Source organism: Lagopus muta, chromosome 7, assembly GCF_023343835.1.
Source record: "Lagopus muta isolate bLagMut1 chromosome 7, bLagMut1 primary, whole genome shotgun sequence".
Lineage (NCBI taxonomy): Eukaryota > Metazoa > Chordata > Aves > Galliformes > Phasianidae > Lagopus > Lagopus muta.
This window is the reverse complement of record NC_064439.1, coordinates 27,841,396-27,861,538: the sequence shown is the minus strand read 5'-3', so window position 1 is coordinate 27,861,538 and position 20,143 is coordinate 27,841,396. Positions and strand designations below refer to the sequence as shown.

At 37.2% G+C, this 20,143-nt stretch overlaps 1 long non-coding RNA gene across 1 annotated transcript in view; it reads right to left on the bottom strand.

Moving 5' to 3' along the window:
* Positions 1–20,143, bottom strand: part of LOC125696163 (uncharacterized) — a 36,486-nt gene that overhangs the window by 14,360 nt on the left and 1,983 nt on the right. The gene's annotated exons all lie outside the window — the stretch shown is intronic.

Sequence of the window (20,143 nt, the reverse complement as noted above, 5' to 3'; positions counted from 1 at the left end):
ATTTTTGAACAGTTTGGCCCCCTAAAGAAAGTTTTCAAAGATTTCATCTGTATTATTTAGAAAATGACACACTGAGGGTGGGAACATGTGGAAACAAACTGCATTGCTCACTTTAGCATACTTTGCACCATGAAAGCTTGTATGTTATTTCAGTGACCCCTGGAGCTGCTGTTTTGAGCAGTTTTGCTCAGCCTGGGCCTTGAAATGACTTTCTTCTTCTACCCCCTGCTCCCCTTTCCCAATAAATTCATATCATCCAAGACATGTGAGGAGGGATTGACAGCATATGAATGTGTGGGTCATTTTTGTTTGAAAAATACTTTACCTGCTCTAGTTTGTATTCTTCCATTTTAGGCTGCTGCCTTGCAACACAGCCACAAAGAAATTGCTTCCCTGTCTCACCAGGAGAGTCATGACGGCAAGCACCTTGCTCCTTACTTACTGCTATGTGCTGTAGGCATCTGTATTGAATCATTCATTTGTGTAGCAGTTTGTGCATAGCTTAGTGAATGAAGCAGTGAGCTAATGAATGAACATTCCTACTTAAAACAGACATATATATCTTTCAAGTTGTATTCCTTCATCGTGATGGCATACCTCAGGCCATTGGCTCAGTCCAAAGTAAATCCATAACATGTCATAGCTGGAGAGACCTCTGATGAGATTCTTTTCAACAAGTTAGCATACTGTTAAGTCATTATTTTCAAGGTCTCTAACACAGAAGTCCCTTGTTGAACAACTTTGCTTTATTTGGCCCACTGTATGAAGGCACGTTTGAGTGAGACTTTTTAATTCCCAATTCATGAATATTATTCCAACACAAATGTAAATCTTTGCAAGCATTGGGCTACTACTGTGTATTCTAATAACATAGAGAAGATAATAATCATTTAATTAAAATAATTGCTGGAACAACTTTATATAGAAACATGTGGGTCTTTTTTTTTCTGATAGATTTGTGTGGTTAGAATAAGTTATAGGGAGAAAATTTTACTGACTTGTCAATGGTGGTGAGTCTTAATGCAATAACTTTAGTAACAAAACACTATTCATTCCCAGTTGGACAGAATCTTGAGAAGGACAGAGACTGCTTGAGTGGAGCAGTGGTACAAGCTGCTGGCAAGGCTTGTCCAGGGAACTGCTGGCTCCACATGGGGAGAAAACCAAGGGGGAGGAAACGAGGTTGGCTTCCTGAGCCTTCTGGTTGAATCTAACCTATGTTTTTAAAACACCCAAGTGACTCCTGGTGTCTTTGGAGGAAGTAATTGCTCCTAGCATTCTTTTTCTATTGCTTTCTGACCATCTCAGTTCTTTTTCAAGGTGTTGCCCTTTGTAGCAGGAATGTGAACTGTACATTGGCCTAAAGAAAATTAACAGTGACTCAGAAAATGAGAATTACCTGGAAAAACCACATTGCTTGGGAACACAGTATCTTGGAGACTTGATTATTTCTTCTTGTGGAAGGGGCCAAGGTGTTTTATGATACCATACAGTTGTAGCTGAGACTGGCCCGTAGCCCAATCAACTAGTCATTCATTTCTGGTGCATTTCTGTATTGGACTTATGCTGAAATGCCCACAAGAGATTTGGGTAACTCTCTACAAATGCTTTTGCAGGTAGTGAGTGTTAATATAATTTAAAAAATCTGTTGTTTTCCCACCCCTCTTCTACTCTTCACCTCTCTTTGTGAAAAAAGTAAATCATTCAGAGGCCTCTTTCAGCAAATACCAGTTTGTTGAATTTACAGGAAGAGCTGCAGTTCCTCTGTGTGCATGATGCTTTCTAACACATCACAGGCCTCTTAGATAAAAAGCATAAAAAATGACCTCAAAAATAAACAAATTCCTTTCCTTCCAAAATAACCATGCAGGAAAATGCTATGGAGCTAAGCATGCTAGCTACAACTCTACTAGTAGTTTGTGTACTGATTTATGCTCACTTTATTGTGGATATCCCTTTTAAAAATGAGAGCATAAGGCTCCTTTCTTTTACCAGCACAAGTTGAAAAAAACAGACATATTTAGTCTTCAGCTGCCTATGGAAATGTCACCAGTGTTCAGGATGATAAATTGCGTCCTTTAGATGTGCCATTCTCTCTCCTTCCTCTCTGAGGAGATCCATTCTCAATTTTTCACCCTTAAAACCTAAAAGAATCATAACAAAAGCCTCTCACTTAATTCATCATTTCTATTTCCTCCATTTTGTGAACATTTACATAGCTTAAGATGTGGTGCTGATGGCATTCTGCTCTTTGCCCGCATGTGATTTTGGGATCTGCTACCCTGATCAAACAAGAGGAACTGCTGTTCTAAAAAATATAAAAGCAAAACTCAGACTCTACTGCTCTTTCAAATATCTGTATGAAAAGGACTTTTCCCCTTTGCTATGCATAAAAAATTATTTGGAAATGTTGTAATGTTTTGGATTGCCAGCAGTCAAAGATAAAATTTTTGAAGTGGCCATATAGCTGCTACATCAGTATGTCTGCAGTATGCCTGACCTACCACTTCTCCGGATCCAAATGTGCCAAATCTGGTCTGTGTCCATGGTGAAGAAAGTAACAACCTGCAGAGAACACTGTACTTTTGTGACCATGAAGGGGCACTTTGGACACATACACATACTGCTTAATTCTGTAAATTCCACTGGTGACTCTTTGAATCCCTGCAAATTTTTATCATCCACAAGATCTGTTCCATCTATATGAGAAACTACCTGCCTCTGATCATATTGGAGTTACTACCTACTGCATTGAATTCCCAGCAGTTCCTCTGTTGGAGGAGTCATATTGTTTATTAGCCCTTTCTACACCACTTAAGGTTTCAAGACCTCTATCATACTGCTTCCTTGTTGCCTCTTTTCCAAGCTAAGTCTTAGTCTTTTAAGCAGCCTTTCACAGTAGCTTTTCCATGAGCTTCATCTTCTGTTGCTACTCTTTTTTTCTTGCGATAGTGACAAGCAGAAAATGTATATACTGAGTGGAACTGCAAGCAGGAAGCAATATTTAGGGACAACACAGATTTATGTAGTGGCATCTCTGAGTGCTCAAACAAAGACCTCCTCCCAGTTCGAAAATTAATCATTGAATTGCCTCTATCCTTTAACCAAATAAGGTGCAAAACTTCCTGTCTTCTCATGCAGCTGTTTAGTTTTTTTAAAGAGGTTTTAGTGAACAACATTGTCAAAAAGCAAGGAAGCTTTATCTGTATCCTCTTATTTGTTTAAGGAACACCCAGTGTAATTTCAGTTCATTTGTCCACCACTTTTTCTGTTCATTATAGCTTTGATTTATCTCCCTGCTATAGAATCATTGTATTGAACTGCACTTCCATCTCCTACTTTTAGATATATAATATCACATTTTCTGCCTTCAATACAAAGATATTTGTAAGAGGGGATGCACCATGTTAGCATGACAAAAAGAGAATCAAAACTTCTCCCCAGGCAGGAACATCAGCCCTGATTCTGTGTAAAATGGGTATGAATACTCCTCCTTTTTTGTGAATCATAGACCTTGATTCCCTTTTCCTCTCCTCTCCTCTCCTCTCCTCTCCTCTCCTCTCCTCTCCTCTCCTCTCCTCTCCTCTCCTCTCCTCTTCTCTCCTCTCCTCTCCTCTCCTCTCCTCTCCTCTCCTCTCCTCTCCTCTCCTCTCCTCTCCTCTCCTCTCCTCTCCTCTCCTCTCCTCTCCTCTCCTCTCCTCTCCTCTCCTCTCCTCTCACATGAAAATAGACTATTTTGTACCAATGAAATGTTGTGTATTTTGTGTCACATTGGGTAAGAGTATAAAAATGTGTTTTGGAACGACTAGAATCTATTGCACTTTTTCAGGTTTCTTTTTTCTTTTTTAAAGTCCCTATTATTTGTTCAGTGTAACTACTTTCCAGGAAACAGATTATATCATTCAATTCTGCTCTGAGTATATACTGAGTTCTGACATTTTATTTTCTTTAAACTAAATACGATGTCTCAGTTCATACATCTGTGAGATCAAAAATGCATAGTTCCAAAGCACTGCTTAGGAAATTTATCAAAAAAGCCCAGGTGTCTGAGGAACAGTTTGAAAGCAGAGAGTCAGAAGGAACACAGGGAAAGGAACAATGTCAAAGAAGTGTGAAGACAAAGGGTCTGGAGGCAAGGTTCATGCTCAGTGTCATAGGGGGAATAGAAACTCCACTGGTGTCGGCTTTCTCTCTGTAATACCTCTCTGTCTCAATTCATGCTAAATAGATTGGCATGTGCTGCTGACAGCCTATTATTTTACAACCCATGTGCTTTCTTATATATTTAGATAACTGTACACTTCAACCCCTCAGCTAGATTATTGACAGGATATCGTGCAATCCACGTATTTGTAGATTTGTTTCCTGGTAGTGCAATGGTGAGAGAAGTGTTGTCTTTTCTTGGGGCTCTGGAGACAACAGTATTGCTGCAGCAGGGTGGAGAAAGCTGACCTCTTCACCGGCCTCTGCTTCTGCTACCATGAGCTCTTTGGAAATTTAGGCAGCAGAGCCTGGGGAGCGCCTCTGTGAAGTAGGTATTTGCAGTAAGTCAGACGAGCTGTGCTTGGAAGTGTCTGCTTCTTCCAACTGCAAGTTTGCTTATTGTCGTCTGTGCCACAAATGGCTTAAGTTACATGAGGTGAATCTCAGTTCAGGATGCCTAATCTTTTCACCACTTAACCTGTTTTTAACCTCTATATTATTTAACCAGCACAACAATATCTAGTTTTAGTTCTAAGAGCAGAAATACATCAAGAAAAATGTAATAAATTACAAAATGGGCTTTATTTACAGTTGGCCATTTTCTGTAATAATGATTTTAAAACAGAGGAAGTTAGCAAACTTTGTGTCTATCCCCCATAGGAGCAGTTATTATGAGAAGACGACAGCAAAATTCAGTCCAGCCAACTTGTAATTTGCAACATCTCACTTTCCAGCACCACTTCATATCACACTGCCAATAGCACATCAGGAATATCTAATGTGTAGATGTCAGGCATTACCTGAGATTTGACTGACCCAGGGGTTGTTTATTTTGTTAAGCATAGGAGATGGTATTAATAGCTTGCATATATGCAAATATTCCATCAGAAAGGGCAGTCTGCCATCTCTAGGTCTTGCTTAATAGAGTATCTTTCTGTCCTACACCATGTTTTCTTTGGGGTAAACTCCTTATATTTTCGACACAGCTACAGCCCAGCCAGCAGTATGAGAGAATCTAGCCATATACAGTTTGTTTTGAACAAATAAAAATACTGTTATACAAGGCTCAGCTGCAGTTTCAGCAGCTTGTTTCATTTTAACTAATAAGATGGAATTATACTGAAATAAATTCAGTTTTAGCAAAAATTGAAGTCTATCCTTGCTCTATTCTGTTTATCTCTAAATCACTTTAGCTAAATTAATTTATAAATTTATATTTACACCTGGCACAGCCAAGCAATATCTTTTCTGGTTTATAAATATATAGTAAATTTCAGGTCTTAAGGCTGCGACAATAATCTTGAAAATATGATTTATGAGCAAAGTTTTACTAATGTGCCTATATCCATCTGGTGAAAAATGCTGAAAACTTTTCCAGCTGAGGTGTTATGGATACCTTCATTCCGTGGCTGCTTTCCTGTCCATGCTTTTTTTCCAAGATGCAGTATAATTCTATGTTTTAGCCAAAGACTGCCGTCTTTTGCTATATAGACTGTCAGTTGAATTTCATCTTCCTGCTGTTCTACAGCATGCCAACAGTACCTCTAGCTCTCCAGTTTTCTTTTGGAGAGCAATTTAATTGCATATGAATGTCTGTTCCCTGGACTATTATGCGGAGCCAGGTAGTTGATGATCAGGAAGCCAGGTCTTCAGAGTCCAAGACTGCAGCTGGAAAGCTGCTGGAACAGGCTAACCAAATAGGATCTGTTGAAAAATAGAGCAGCAACAGAGGCTGATAAAGATGAGCTCTAAAAGGCTATCTTCAAATTCTTCCTCCCATGGAAGGAAATAAACCTGGCTACCTGGAAAATCTCATGAGACCCCCAGTGTACAGGAACTGTTGCTAATTTTTGATTTGTTTGTGGGAAATCTCAGTGCTCACCCCATATGAGACAGTATGAGAGGCTTCTTTGCGGCTTTCCTCCTGCTCCTACTGAAATCAGCTGGAAATCACTGTTGATCTGGGTGGAAACAGAATCTATACATAGTTCAACTGGCTTTTCTGCTAAAAGCTCACAAGGATTTTATAACTGGTCAAAGAGCCCTTCCTGTCTTATGCAGATCTTTCTCTTAAACGTATAAGCTGTATTTTTCCACCTAGCATATGTTCATAGAAATATTAGAACTGCCATATCTAATCAGAGCAGTGGTCCATCTAGACTAGTACCCTGGCTCCAGATGCCTCAGAGGAAGGTACAAGAAAATTCTTTATATCATATACCAGGGGAAGTATCTTCCTAACCTCTGGCAGTTTTTGTCTAGCTATTGCCCTGAGCATGAGTGTTTATATTCCTCATACACTTCTATCTAGGTGTCATCTATTATGTATGTTCTATTGTTTGAACTATTCTCTACAGATTTAGGCATAAAGGTCACAATAGGACAGAGGTCATAAGTCACATTAGATCAAAAGCCAGAGCGTGTCAAATGTTGTAATATAATTCATGCTCATGTATACAGCACATATATAAAGTGATAGCTCATGCTAAGGCATTGCCTCACATTGCTCTTATGGCTACAGCTCCCCTAAGAGTGTTATAATATCCTATTGACTTTCTTGTGGATTCATCGTGCTGTGAATTATTTCTGGCCAGTGGAATGCATGGAGTTACCTTTTGGGTATTACTTAAGCAGGCGTCTTGTGATTTTGCCAAAGATCTTTTTTGCAGGAGTCAAGGTGTGTATTGTTTCCCTATTTTTTTTTTTAAAGAGAAAAAGAAAATGAAAAAAGAAAAAGAAAAGAAAGGGAAAGAAACTAAAGATTTACACTTTAGCTTAAAGATATATTGGATATATGAAAACAGCTCTTTTTTTCCTCCCATAAAAGAACTGATCCCATGGTCTCAGCAGGGATATGGATGTGAAGCCATACTCAGTAAGCCTTAGGTGCCACAATTTTTCTGTATTTCCTCTTAAACCAAAGAATAGACAACTGCCACATATACTTTTGTCCCTAGCACTCAATCTTTTTAAATTTTCTACATGGAATTATTCACATTTTTTTTCCTCCCTCATTGTTTTATTCCTCTTGGGGAAAGAAAGAAAAAAAGAAAAAAAAAGAAAAAAAGAGAGAGATTGAGAAAAAAGAGAGATAAGGAATAAAACAAAAAGCTCTGTAAATGATCCTTTTCCCAAAGACGCTTTACTCCTTCTAACTATTTGACTTTTCACCTTTTGGGTGCTTAGTGGAAAAGCCATTACTTGCTTGCTGAGGAAAAAGCATTTAATGAATCACAAAATCATTCAATTATTCTTAAAAACACTTCACATCACACATCTTTTTCCAAGTAAAGGGTGCACTTTTTGCATTTAAATGGTGCATAACTGCCTTATACAATGTGTCCCTAGAGCTAGAGACGTTTTAGCAGAAGGGCTCTAGAAGTACAGGGAACATTTTGATGTACCTTAGCATTAAAGAACTTGCGCTGAAGATGCAGAATTTCCTCTTCACTGTCATTCATTAATACTTATGCAGAGTTCCCTTGCTGCTGTTGTGAAACACCCAGCTTTACAGTGTGCTGCAATCCACATGCTCTGCTTTGCTCAGAGTGTTGCCGTCTCTCCCAGCACAAGTGAAGTATATAACGAATCTATTAGCTGATGTGAAGCAGCAGAGTATTCAGTGTTATGGGTTTTGTTTTTTTTTAATTTAAGGAAAATGACATTTTATTTACGAAGGGAAGTAAGAGTCTTCCTCAAAAAAAAATTAGATTATTTTCAAATGTTATAGATGCTGATCTCTCACCACTTTTTCTCTGCTTCTACAAGGGAAGTACTTTCTGCAGTTTGCAGTTTCCTACACAACCTCTTCTGTTCAGGTTTTGTTTTGTTTTGTTTTTTTCCTCCTCTGAGGTTTTTCTTAATGGACATACACTGTAAAATGTTCTTTTCTGTATTTTATGAAAGTGTTCGTGCTTTAACCAGCAGAATCAGGTAGCCAACTTGGTTTGTAAAACCAACTTGAAGGCTACACTTTTGCTGGGGCAAATGGGAATCAATCTGTTTATTTGAATGCTAATAGATAAACTGTATCAGCTTGGACCTGGCCGTAAATTTGTAAACTTTCCTGTACTTTTATATCTCTGAAATTTAAATAATTAATTTTTTGTCCATAGCAATCAATTAAAAAAAAAAAAAAAGATGGAAAACAGTGGGTAAGGAGTGGCTGCTATTCAAAGCACTTCCATCAGATGCCTAATGTAGGCAGTGCAAATAACCCTCTATATGTTTGATATTATTAGACTGCGTTACAGAGAGAGGAAAAAAGTGAGGCTGGCATATGGTGCGTGTCCTGCATTGTTTGTATGTGTTAGTTTTTTTTTTCTTATTAGCATTTATCTTTCCTTTGTTGCTCCACCTGTATCCTAACTAGAATGGTAATTCAGAACTTTCAGAGATTGAAGGAAAGTGTTCAGACCTACTCTCTTCTCAAGAGCACAAACAGGCTGAAGGAGTAAGCTGTCTCTCCAGAACTCTGGCTCACTTTAGCAGAGCTGTGTGTTTGTGCATAATTTTCCCTTTCTTTTCTTTTCTCTGGAACCGATAAGGTGTGTGTTGTGGGGGGGTTAAATCCGCTTTACATAAAATTTACCACATTTCACCCCTGAAGACAGAGTTTTATAACCACTGAAATATCAAAGAATTATGCAGTAATTAGAAATGATGGGTGTCAATACGAACGACACAGGCTTTTCATACTGTATGAATTCCTAAAGTCTGGTCAAATCCTGGTGGTAACCAATGTAGCTTCAGGGGGAAGCTCCCTTGTGCGGCACAAAGAGGCTCCACCTGGTTCCCATTAACGTTGTGCTGGTTGGATCTGCCCAGTGATGGCGTCAGAAAGTATAGAGCAGCGAAGCCTGCAATCAAAGCCGTCGATTCTTGGCCTATAAAGCTAAGAGGCTATTATGGTCATCTGCTCTGTCTGCCCCTCTGTGTGAGGGGTACCACAACTTTTCTCAGTTACTCATTACTTTTTTTTTGCGGGGGGGGAGGAGGAGGAGAGATGAAGGGGCTTAACTGTAGCAAAGATTTTAATGGAGAAAAGCATTTGATTTTGATATAAACCTTCCAGTGTGTTTCTCCAACTTCATCTTCTAACCACTGGCTTCTGTTATACCTTTGTCACCAGACTGAAAAGCCTAGTGTTATCAAATTTCTTTTTTTTTTTTTTTCACATAGTTATTTATAAGCTGTGATCAGGTAGCCTTTTAAATTTCTCTCCGATAGCCTAAATAGATCAAGATCCTTGAGTCTTTCATTACAAGGAACGTTTTCCAGCCCTTTCATCAGTCTCATTGCTTTCCTCTGAACCTTTTCCAGTTTTACAACAATCTTTCTTGAGTTGTGGACACACTATTCCAGAACTGATTGCATCTGTGCCAAGGACAGAGGTAACAACCATACTGTATATATCTCTGGTTCTGTGTGCATGGGTTGTACCAGACCCACGTCTACCTTCCTGTGTTCAGAGCTCTTCCCAGCCCATTATCCATGCTAGTCTTTTTCAGATCTTCAGGTGGTAGGACACTGCCTTGTGGCAGTGACTTGAAGTTGTTAATAGAACAGTGTTTTACACTTGTCTGGACTGAAATTTGCAGTTTGTTTAGCTTTAGCTTGTTTCTTGAGCAATCCATGTTCCACGGTGGCTCTCTCCTTATTTATTGATGTTCCAATCATTTTAACTGAAAACTGTCTAAATATTTTCTCTTACTATTGATTGAAGGGTCAAAGATGGGGAAAAAAGAACAGGGCCATAGTGTTGTTGGTCACTATTAAAATTACCCCCACTGATTATTATTCCCCACTTACTAAGTACATGAAAGTCAGATTTGAATCTATTTAATAGGTTCAATACTGATTTTAATAATTTTTTATACATCAAAATATTATTATTAATAGCTGAAAGTCTTTCCAGTACTCTTCTGCATTTTTTAATACTACTGAAATTACTTTTCTCTTACCAAATATATACTTTTATTAAAGTATCTAGTTAGCCTTGGCATAATAATTTTCCATAAATATCGGTTTTCACTGCTTTGATTACAATGAGCTGGTACTCCCAGAAACCATTCCTCACTGAGATCAGTTTGAGGTTGAAATGCCTATAGACATTTAAGTCATCGCATTTATTCCTTTTAAGAATTAACAAAAATTTTTGCATAGTTCCATGGAATTTCCCTAGTTCTTCCCTAGTTCTACTAAAAAATCCTCACTAGCTGTGCAGACAGATTCTCTGCCAAATGTATTAAAATACCTCCGTACAAATTATTCAGGTCTACTGATTTTAAAAATGTCTAGTTTTATTAGCTGCTATTTAACGTTCTCCTGTGCTACTACCGAAATAGAGCTTCATCATAATCATCTGATATGAATACATCATTTGAATTTTTTCTTCCCAAATACAGAGGAAAACTATATGAGAATGCCCAAAATAAAAAAGCTATTACAAAAAGTCCAAGTAATTTGGATTTAATAATGGAGCAATGCAATTGTTAAGATTTTTTTGTTCATAATATAATTTCAGTTCAAGGTTGTATTATCCTAATGTCTGTTTTCCCTTTGTGATCTTTGGCTTTCTTTATCAGTGCTTTTTAATTCCCAGCTTCTAATTTACATTACTATCTTTTTCCCTGTCTCTTTTAGTTTGTTTGTTTGTTGGTTTGTTTGCTTTTTGTTTTAGTATCAGCCTTCATGTACTTTCTAAGTCATTTTATTACTTTAAACAAAAATATAGGTGGTTTCTTCTGGGTAGTTGCTGGGCTTTTTTTGAGATGGATATTAAAATGCTCTCTAGCAATCTGAATTTGTCATTCAAACTTTTCCTTGAATACTTTCTCCAAAGAACTGGTTCACACTGACCGTCAACTTTGTGAAAGCTGACTGTCTCACCAGATAGAGATATTGCATTGTAATTCATTTGCTCGTACCAAATGTAATGAAGATTTAGCAATTAATTTATAATTATCTGACTTTTCTTTGTCATACTGAAATCTAGTAGAATGTTGGATGCACTTAAGGAAAGTGTCATTTTTTATTTGCTTAATGTAGCTGATGTTTTACTACAGACACTCTGAAGTTTCCAACTCATGTTATTATTATTCCATGCCCCTTAAGTATTTTTTCCATGTTAAGATATTTCATGACTTGTGTGGAAGAAATACAGGCCTTTAAAATTATTTCTTAAACAGCAGTGATAATTTTTCAAATGAGACAAGAAAAAGTGAGATATAAAATGTCAGGCTGATAAAAATACTGTTTGAATTATTACTTTCTAACGGAGTGTAATTTTAAAAATGTTGACACAGTTACTGAGAGGTGTGAAAGATTTAGATTACAGAAGCAGGGGTTTTGTGCATGTGTGAATAAAAGTCTGAACCTAGATTCACAGTGTCCTGTTGTAACCTGCTTATTTGCAGCATCAAATGCAGATTGCTCACTTTTAATGCTTTGAGCAGGAATGCGTAACAGACTGAAAATGCAGCTACAATTATAACGATTATAGAATTCTGGAAATGGGACTGAAATTCCAGCCTCTTTGAAGTCAGTAGCTCTCAAACTGCTCGACTTCCAGCAGTTTTCGTCAAAAAAGCGCTGTTCCATATTATAAGGATTTAACTTGCCACTAGCTTCATGGTAAAGTTCACTAACTAGACCATAATTCCCAGTTACCTCACTGTGATTTAATTCTATCCTTTAAGATAGTGGAACCTATTCAGAAGTGCTATTAATTGAGAAGGCTTTTTGGGAATACATCTCCTAATTCTTGCCACATAATTTCCTAGAAACATTTTTAAAGAGGAATACTGCATTGCTTTTTGTGTTGCAAGCAAAATTACTCTTAAGAAAAACCTAAACTGAATGTTTGTATACGTTTCTAACTTTAGATAGAGTTGCCTTATAATTATCCGGTCTCATTTCTCTTACTATATATCTTGTCTATTAAGAGGAACAGTTCAGTGCATAGCATCTGACAAAAAAGGGTAAAAATCTCAGCAGACATCCTGCTAAATTGTTACCGATGATTCAACCGGTCACTAAGTAAAATTAATTAGTGAGGTTATAGGTATTTTATCAGCAAGATAACAATTACCTGTTTCTAGTGATTCTGTGCTAGTACTTTATGAAGGTATAATACTCACGTGTATATGACAGTTCTGAAAGGAAACACCAAACATATTTGAGGAATACAATCAGTGCTAAACAGATTAACAATAGATTTGGCTTTAATACAGTAAATCCAGAGAGACTCTGCAAGCACAGGAACTAGCTACATTTTCTACACAGATGTATTTCCTACTATTTAATGTATATAAAACACATGAATTGAATTTGTTATTGCTATTCTGTACCATGAGGAGATTCAGGGAAAAAAAATCCATAAGCAAACTACTAAGTAAAAGAAAATAGTGTGTTGCACCAATCTGACAAGTATTCACTGCAGAATTTTTATTAGAAGACGTTCATACATGCAGGGATGCTTGCTTGATTTGTGAGAGGTTAAGGCTGACTGGGTCCATTAATATGCTCTGTCCTCAGCAGAAAATAGTCCCTGAGATGAAGTACCTGGAAAACTGGACTTTCTCTACTCATGCTCTTTCTGATCAGACTTGTCTTTTTCTGGCAGGTTTTGCAAGCAATCAAATTGACTTAAAACATGAAAGAGAAAATAAGTGCTGAAGTTGTGCTGAAAAAGCGGAGTGTTATCTTTCTTCTTGCTCTGTTTGCCTGTGTGCACAATAAAAGGAAGCTGGTGGAGGTCCTGATCCAGGAAAGGGATTAGGGCCTTTATCATCAGACAATAAGTGGAGCAAATTGCAGACCACAAACTATTTCTCTTCAGCATGCAACTGAAGGGCTTGTGGCTGAACTTGGTGCCTTGAAGGGACTAGGAGGAAGTACAGGGAGGTTGTAAAAGATGAGCAGCCAGCAAATGAGAGATGCTTATGAAAGGTCTGCCGCTGAGCAGCAAGCGGAGGGGAATTCAGGAAAAAAATATGTAAAATTCTAAAGCTTTGATGTCCTGATCATTTGGATTAGCTCCAAAAGGTGCAATAATCCATCGTATCGTTACTCCAAAGCTTTTGTTTTTCATCTAATAAGATTCCAAAGGAGAGCATTTGAGACACATGCGACTAAAGATTATACCATGTGGATTATCAAATACATCCAGCCAGTAACTAAGAACAGGACTATTTGTTTAATAGTGGTTCCATTCCATACAAATAAATGAAAGGATTTAAAAAACAGAAACAAAGACTTCCATGTTCAGGGAAATAAAATCTTTCTCTTTCTGCTCTTAGTCCTCTTTTTTATCACTCAACTCTTCCTCAAAAAGCGCTCAGAGGGGTGCTGGGGAGAGGTTTTAGTATTATACCCCGTAAAATTAAAGATCATAAAGCAGAACATTGACAAGGTGACTGAACCCCTTTGAGCTTTTGAGCTAGTCTTTGGAAGGAGTCCAGATTTTTGCTAACTCTTTGTTTTCAATCCAAAATAATCTGGAAATAATAGCTGTAACAGGAATGATAATAATGTATACCTGTAATAAGGGTACAAACTGGCTGAAATATGTCAGCTTAGCGTCTGGTACTAGCGGTATGAACTCTACCTTAACGTGATCGTTTCCTAAGAATTCCTTCAAATGCTGGGCTGTTTGAGGGCTGTTTAAAGGATTTGTGTTTTTCCAACATAAATTGACAGACACGCACAACAAGAGGACTGGAAAAAAACTGAGCAGAAATCCAACCCTCCAAAAATCTCCATGGATAAACTGTTTCCCTAATAATCCCCCATTCCATAAGCAAAAAATAAGATATCTATAGAAAATTGTCTGAAATTCTGACAAACTCGGTACCTTTGAAGATGCTGCAAAGCTGATCTATAATACCGATTAACTAATTGTATGAGGAACCAGGAAATCATGAAGGCCGCTTAATTTTCTGGAGCCAGAGATTTTATTTTCCCTACCTCTAATTAAAAGTTAGTTGTTGGTTGGTTTTTTGTTGTTGTTGTTGTTTGTTTGCTTTTTTAATACAAATTATCACGATGTGGTGAGCTTTCCCTCTGATATTCCATATTCCTGGTACTCTCTGTGTGGGGACCTGCTGATTGAGCCAAAGGGGGCGGTTGGCTTGTTGTGTACTCCTGATAGATACTTCAGCAATGCTGCTAGATTAAATAGCAAGGGACAGCAGAATTTTAGTCATGATCCATCAGGCAGATCTGAGAGGAGCTGTTTGCCCTGAGAGAGGATAGACTTTCGAGACATATGGTGCTATAATGGGGGGGTGGGGATTTTTCAATTCCAATCCACCCATTCCGGATGAGAGAGACTGAGCTAATACCCTTGTGTATAGTGCAGTGCATGTAGCTACGGAAGTAGCGTTAAGATGGAATTTATGGACTCTCTAAATTGTTTGCCAGGAAATGTTTACTAGCTATGCACAATAAATGACTGTGAAAGCGTATTCCTGTGTTTAATATGACATGGTTATTTCCTCATATTTTGGTCGTACTATTATGATACCAATAAAGGAAACTTAAAAAAAAAAAGAAAAAAAGAAAAAAAGAAAAAAAGAAAACAAACAAGCAATGTATGTTCATATTTATGGGACTTCATTTTGGAAAGTCTGATTGACTACAAATTGTATGGGGTAAACTTACTCCATGTACCCCTGGATACATGCCGTGCCTGCCATACTTGAAATTCAATATATGACTTATTTTTAGAGTAAAATATTTTCATCATCAGGCCAAGGTATATTTAAAAAAAAGATTTGTTACCACATCTATGAGGGTTCAGATGTATTCTGTATTTCATCCATAATAAAATTAATGTACTGGTATACGGGAAATCTACCTACCAAATTTCCAAAATGGGCACACAGCTTCACAATTTAGAAATACATCAGGCAGTACTGGATTGCAGGCCGAAATCCTGGAATTTTGCTAAAGGATGTGACCTTTATGTCCATACAACTCCCAGTTATACCAGGGACTACTGTGCAGTTTTATAGGGTGTGTTAGATTAGATACATTCCCAAACAATTTTCTCAGCTAGGAAGCGAAGTCAGAAGTTTGTCTGGTAAACTGTGCAAAAAGCTTTTTCTGTTCCTTCTCTTGCTTTAACGTTAGGCATTCTTTTTTTTTTTTTTTTTTTTTTTTTTTTTGTACAATGCATCTAAGGTCTTTCCCTATTATTAAAACAATCATTAATCTAATCGGTTTGAATCACACATTAAAGATTTCAGCCTGAAGGTATGCTTGTATTTTTTGCAAGGTTGAACACCCTCTTACAGTGTATTCATCTATCCAGAAGGTTGTTCTGCAAACGATTTTTTAAATTTAATAACTAAATCTCTGCAGCAAAGCAGCTTCTCTGTTTCTACTTGTATTTTGTGCAAATGAGAATAACTACAATAGAAAGGCATACCTTCTCCCTTGGTTGCTATGAATGTAACAAGGGAGATTACTAAATAAAAATGAACAAAAGAAAATCTGAAGTTTGGCGTCTCAGCTTCAACAAAAAGTCATCTAAATGTTTTAGTGCAATAAAAATTTGAAAATGCATTCACAAAAATATTTTATCCAGCAGATCTCTTTCACACATTTGTTTCAAAGTGCAATTTTCAGTTGTTTCTTTTTTGATTGTTGCCGGGGTTTGGGTTTTTTTTGGTGTTTTTTTTTTTTTTTTTAATTATTATTTCCTTTTTTTTTTAATTATTATTTCCTTTTTTTCCTTTTTTTTAACAAAAGGAAGAATATTATGCTCAGCTGCATACTTTTAAAATTGTTATTACAGTCTAACAATGAAGCTGATCCTGTAAAGTATCTCCCGTGAGGTTGATGGGGGAAAAAAAAAAAGACTCAGCACTTCTCAAGGTCAAGTCTGAAGACAGTTCATGTCTTAAAATGTTTATAGGATGAACTGTTTCTTTACAATGTTTTCGGAGACTACCAAGCTGATCACAGTGATGGAAGCATAGAAAGACTACATTATTCTGTGATGGTGGTGGAGGTAAGAAATAGTAATGAGAAAGAGGCACCAGGAATACCTTGGTGACAGCAAAACTTGTTTCTGCAAATTGGAATCTTTAGTTTGGATGCACTACATATACATGATTCATACCACGGGATATTGGTTTTCATTCAACTTGATTGTTTCAAATGAAAGAGCTTTAGATAAAGTTTTTTACTGTAGTAAATACTTTTCTCAGCTTAATCCTGCTGCCTACAACTAATGAGATGAAAAATCCAAAATGCTTCCAAGGCAGCTTACCTGGACATTGTCTGCTTTATTAGTTTTAATCGGAGCTGTATTGGGTATCATGAAGGAAAAGGCACAGCTTTCCATGTATCATAGCCAAGAAGCTGACATGTCTCATGCCTTTCTCTTCCATTAGAGACATGCTATGCCTCCAGATGCTGGATTCTGGATTTAGGGGCATATACTGCTCTTGCACAAATAAGACTTGCATATGTTACGAGTTAATTCCATTTTGTTGTGTTCTCCTGCACATGGCATTTTGAAACAGTTAAGTGGAAAATATTTTTAGTTTGCCATCTTGTATTGAAATATTCTTGCATTATTAAATACAATCTAAATCCGTAAGTGATACGTTCTATGGCTAAAATGCACAAATGCCTAACATGGACAAAATGCTCATGAGGGAACTGCAGAAATTCAGATAGCGTCTCCATGTATTGTATTTTGCATGTGTGTCTCAGGCAGCTAAAAAGTATGCCAAAAATATACCGCTTATTTGCTTCACAGCTGAGCTTCACCAAGCTCACAGTCCTAGGCACTTTATGTTTGGAAAACAGGGGATAAAGAATAAATAGGCTTCACAATTTTATTGTGGGCATCTATTTTAGATGAAATATATGAGATAGGCACCAATAAAAAGAAGAATGTGGCTCCTGAGAGTGTGCCAGAGTCTAATACGTACACTTGGATGTTGTGAAGGCTCCTCAAAGGCAGCCCCTTAGTGGAATGGCTTACTGAGCTCACCGTGAGACCTATCTGTATTACTGTGCAAGTGTGATGCCTAACGAAGCATAATGAATACAAATATCCTGGAAAGGCTCATTGCAAGAAGCAGTACAGTATATTCACAGCACATTGATGAGGCTACATTTGGTTTTGGGAAAATAAAATGAATTATCCAAATAAATCTATTTGTCTCCATAAGGTACTCTGCTTGGACTGTTTTTAAAGATACTGCAGAAGTTGTCTAATTTTTTAAACATCAGTAGTGTCAATGGCTCCAGAAAACTTAACATAATTTCCTGAATATGGTCATATCTTTGAAACAGCTACGATTTCATCTTTTGTGATCCTCCTCTAAATTAAGCTAATATTTTTAAAGGAAATCTAGCTTGCTATTTTTAATTTTTTTTTTTCATAAGCTAAAACGTCAGAATCTAAAATGATCATTTCAAAAAATGGTTACTTTGTATTTGATTTCTCCTCCTCGGTATCAGTTATTGGCGTTATCTTATATTAACCACTGAGGGCTACAATGCAGCTATGCCTAAAAAATTGCAAAAAGCTACATGTGATTTTTTGCTGTTTCCTACAGCTACTATTAATTAAGGTTCCAACCCCGCAAATGCTTCTAGTCGAGCAAATTGCCGTGAACGCAGACAGGACTCTGTAAAAACGCAGAAGTACTCCCACGTGAAGCAAGTGAAATGAATAGAGCCTGAGCTCCTCGGGGTGATGAATATCATTCTCTCCCGAATACTCGCTAGTTCTGGCTTTCTGCTCTGAGTCTAGAGCTCATCACGCTGTAAATCACAGGCATATATACCTGCAGAGTAGGTGACATAATCCCAGCAGCTATTAAAACCTAGATACTGTGTAGATGTTTATTTATGCTTGGTGCATTCATCTATGCATATGTGTCTTTTTCTCATTCCAGAGCTGAGAAAATTAGAAGTGGCGAGGAATATACACTGCGAGCTGCATTTTCCTCATTAATGTGCAAAAGAGGTGATGAAGATTAGGGACTTATCACGCTGCTACCATCCCCCAACAGCAGCAGAATTATGAAATATGCCCCCTGCTGCTGGTCCTAGAAGGGCCCAGGAATGTCAGCCAGGGATGATAAATAGCTCAGGTAATGATAGTTTTTTCTTCTCTACTTTGGTCTTTGTCAAGTAAACCCTCTGTTCATTTGTTCGGTAAGCAGGAGTAAGTCTTAGTGTGAAACATTTGATACACAAACATCTGAGTCAGCTGCATTTTTTATTCTGGATGATCAAATATCATCAGCAAAATATTAACTGCACAGTATGAAATAAGCACTGGTAAAATTTAAAGGGTTTAAAATGCACTTAACCCTGTTTCCATCTGCATCTGTGTGTATTTTGATGGGGTATCCGGTGAAATGTCCTTTGTGTAGCTATCAAAATCCACTGTGCAAACTTCATTAAATAATGAAATGAACAATATGAAAAAAAAACAAGCCTTTTTCCCTCTATGATTAGTAATTTTAATAGGAGAATTGACTGAGTATAGTGTCTAACTGTCAAGATCTAAAGAAAACAAAATGGAAAACATATTTTTCAGGCATCATTGGCTTGCCTGCACATGCGCTTCAAATACATTTCTAAATGCAATTGAGAGATATGGATCATTAAAACACCCTACAAGGATTGAGATAACTGTTTTTTAGGTCAGAGTTCTTAAGCGGAGATAATACTGAAAAGAACTGAGCAGTTGGTAAGTTGCAATGTAACATGCAGATTGGGAAAGAAATGGCATTGTGCAAGATAGTTCAGTCTGCAAATGGATTATCTATTTAAGACGTACGAGCGCACACCATGGATTTGAAGAGAACTTGTTCTGGGGCTTTTGAGTATCTAATGCGGAATGCAGTTTCCCCACAGTTTAAGCTCTAAAAGCATTCCTGAAACATCATCGCTCAGGTGTGAAGCTTCAAGTACATTCACCATTTTAGTATTTCATCAGTTTATTTAAAATAAATAAGAAGCGTAAGATATTTTACTGGCTGGAGTGGGTTGGCAAATCACATAACTTTTAATGATGTAATGCAAAGTTGTAAATCATTTTCAGTGAGGGCCTCATAGTTCAGCACAACTTTTATGTAATATACTAAATTGCTGGCATAGCTTTAAAATTTGTAATACTTGGAGATCATGAAAATTAGAACAGAATCCATATGTATCCAGGAGAAGTAGCTGAAAATATGGATTCGGGCTTAACGTTTTTATAGATATGATGTAGTCTTTAAACCAAAAATTGTGTCTGATAAGTGTTAAACCAATGCACATGTAAACGTTAAAAAGAGTGAACTGGAAGTACACCACAGAAATGCAGTGCTAAAGTTATGTGGTGCACTTTGTGGCAGTGGAATTTCTCAAAAAAGCACCCCTGATTTTCTGGTGAGTCACCAAGAAGACACCGATACACCATCGATTTATGAGTGGTAAATGCAGTTATCAGTGTCTTTAACTAGGCAGGGATTAGGCATTTCTGACAAATCAACCAACCAATTATTCATTCTCTGGGTGAGGATTTTCAGTTAAGGCAACCAAGCATCTCTGAAATGATGCATAATCCCCTGGCTTTATTGCTGCTTGTATCTGTAGGTTTCCATTGCAGCACAGGTATCAAGAGAAATAATTATATTGCCTCCATGGGACTTAAGCAGGGAAAAATTAGGAAAAAGGAAGACTGAAAATAAACATACATCTGTTGTGAATCTGGATTGACTCTAAGGTTAAATAATGATGCCTGCCTTCACCAAATTGCCATGGAAAAATATGAACTGATCATAATTACAGTACAATAAAATCTCGTCCTCTTGCTTTGGTAGGCTCTTGAGTACAATAAAATCTTTGGCTAAAATAAACTGAATTCATATTTGTTAGCTTTCTCTTTGACAGTAAGGAGAATGATCTCAAATGGCAT